Genomic DNA, 2,615 nt, shown 5'->3' with positions numbered 1-2,615 from the left:
TCATAATTTCGACTTTCAAAGTCATAATTATGAGATTCAAAGTTATAATTTCGACTTTCAAAGTCATAATTATGAGATTCAAAGTTATAATTTCGACTTTCAAAGTCATAATTATGAGATTCAAAGTCATAATTATGAGATTAAGAGTCATAATTATGAGATTCAAAGTCATAATTATGAGATTCAAAGTCATAATTTCGACTTTCAAAGTCATAATTATGAGATTCAAAGTTATAATTTCGACTTTCAAAGTCATAATTATGAGATTCAAAGTCACAATTATGAGATTAAGAGTCATAATTATGAGATTCAAAGTCATAATTATGAGATTCAAAGTCATAATTTCGACTTTCAAAGTCATAATTATGAGATACCGGAGCAGTTGGAGACAATTCTCCGTAGAATAACAGCGTGCTCCAACTCCCAGTTAAATATGACCTTAAATTCAAGGTCCAACCTTTGCTACTGCGTTAAGAGTCAGTAAAAGGTAGGCTCACCTTTTTTGATTTTGTTTAGATTCCTTCGTTTTGAATGCTTTTTGATCGTGTGGTGTTATGTACATAGTTCGTTGTTTTAGCAACATGAGCTAGCTGCAGGTTAACCGTCAAAGCGTGCTAACCTTGTTATAGCATATTTAACAGGGTTTTTTTTAAAGTAGTCCGTTAATTAGATTGTTTTTATGTCAGAGTGCGATAAGAAGTTTGTACTCCAAAAATTCAATAAGTTAATATGTATAATTATTTTGTGGCATTAATCCAAGCAATAGCTAGTAGGTTAAAACAAGCTCCACAGCTTGTTGTATGTACGTTTTGTTATGTGTAACAGCTTCCCCTTATGCCCGTCCCGTCATACACACAAAGGAGGCCAGTTGGTTGAATTTTCTGTAATAAATGGTCAACACAAATTAGCACAGTGAGCTCCACTACTGGTCCACCAGCTCTCCGCATACACAGTAGAGCGCTGAACAGACTGCGTCTAATTTACGGTTTAGCTTTCTATTTATAGGCAACCAGTAGGGGGCGCCAAAAACCATTCATCACATAGTAATTACAAAACATATTTTAGCAAGAATTTCATCTGTATCTATTACCCGTTACATATGCATAATGTGATTCACTATCTTTCCCATTAAATTGTTTTTGTCGATACACAGACAAGAGTAAAATATGGAAATACAATATGCATCAGTTTTCAAACTGTTTTCGTAGCATTTTCATGTACACTTATGCTAATGCTGGACATCTGCAGCTTTACATTGACAATATTTACAAAAGCAATTTAAAATAAGAAAAATTGAAAAACAAGAAACTTAAAAAATATCTAATTATTAATAAAATATCTACTGACCAAGTTGTTGAATATTTTGATTTGGCATCACTTAAATACTATGGCTGGAGACGTTAGAAGGGATGTAAATCTTTAGTTATTTTAGGCCAAAAACATTATTTTGACATTTAATTATTTTCTAGTTCTGTGCTGGATTTATGTGACCTGTCAGCCTGACCCATCACCCTCAGTGGTCAGCAACAGTAGCACTGTTTTACAGAGGATTCACACAATCAAATGTCTGTTTCACGATGCAGCGCAAGAAGTATGAAATCTTTTTTAAAAATTACATTACCTTGCATTATTGTTTTAAAGAATGTGTAATTTGCATTTTATTGTGTGGAATAAGTGTTAGATACTTATTGGGAAAACCCAGTTAATATTGGGCCATAAATCTTTGTTTCCCATTCCAGAGACCAGATGTTTCCTGTAGTTCTGGACCAGGCTTGCACTGCAGTATGGGTTCTGGTCCACTCCTCCAGAGGAAGCGAAAGCAAAAGTTGAGACTCACTACAGATTCTGAGAAAGTAGGGCAGATTTGAGCCCAAGCACCAAAAGCCTAAGTGGAAACAGTCAATGAACACAAACCATGAAATTAACTTTCAGGTTCTCAGCTCTGTTTATGGGAATCATTATGAGTCAATCCATCAAAGGAACATCCCACTATTTTCTACATGGAGATCTTGAGTATGAAAACATATCAGTGTTAATTTATTGTCCTCTTAGGGCAAATTTCCTTGCAGCAAAGCAGTAAAAAAAAATAAAAATTAAGAGACCCCAAAACAGAGTCAACAAAACTACAACAGAACAAATACAGATGGTGAAATGTATTTATGACCATATTAAATATTAGCATATTTTAGAATAATCACAAAATTATCGAGTGTAACACAAAACGGATTTCTCTTTCAAAACCTAGTCTCCAACATCTTCATGCTCTAAAAATGAACTGTCATCAAAAAAACGTCACCAGGAGTTCAGTAACTCTGAAATGTATTCAAACTTTTGTTAAAAAACAAACAAACAGGTTCTTCTATTTTTTATACATGTGCAATATATCTACTTATCCACTTAGTTAAAACTAACAATATTATTATAAAGTTTTTTTTTATTTCAGTAATAATTCACCAAGTAAAACACACTTTGTAGGTTATTTCCACACAGACTGGTGTGCTCCTTCAAGATATTCATATCTTACAAACCAGTGTGTATCTGATAAGCAGTACATATTTCCTAGTATTTTTAAGTCTGCAACCAAACAAGTTGTTCCTATTGTGCACCACAAGGTG

At 33.4% G+C, this 2,615-nt stretch overlaps 1 long non-coding RNA gene across 1 annotated transcript; it reads left to right on the top strand.

Annotated features, from left to right (window-relative positions):
* Positions 1-397: 397 nt before the first annotated feature.
* Positions 398-2,071, top strand: LOC129357251 (uncharacterized). The gene is made up of 3 exons (XR_008605496.1): positions 398-487; positions 1,470-1,591; positions 1,740-2,071. It is a non-coding gene; the product is annotated as an uncharacterized LOC129357251 (long non-coding RNA).
* Positions 2,072-2,615: the final 544 nt, after the last annotated feature.

This window comes from Poeciliopsis prolifica, unplaced genomic scaffold (assembly GCF_027474105.1).
Source record: "Poeciliopsis prolifica strain line A6 unplaced genomic scaffold, Auburn_PproV2 SCAFFOLD233, whole genome shotgun sequence".
Classification (NCBI taxonomy): domain Eukaryota; kingdom Metazoa; phylum Chordata; class Actinopteri; order Cyprinodontiformes; family Poeciliidae; genus Poeciliopsis; species Poeciliopsis prolifica.
Note: the sequence above shows the minus strand (reverse complement) of the source record. Positions and strands in the feature narration are given on the sequence as shown.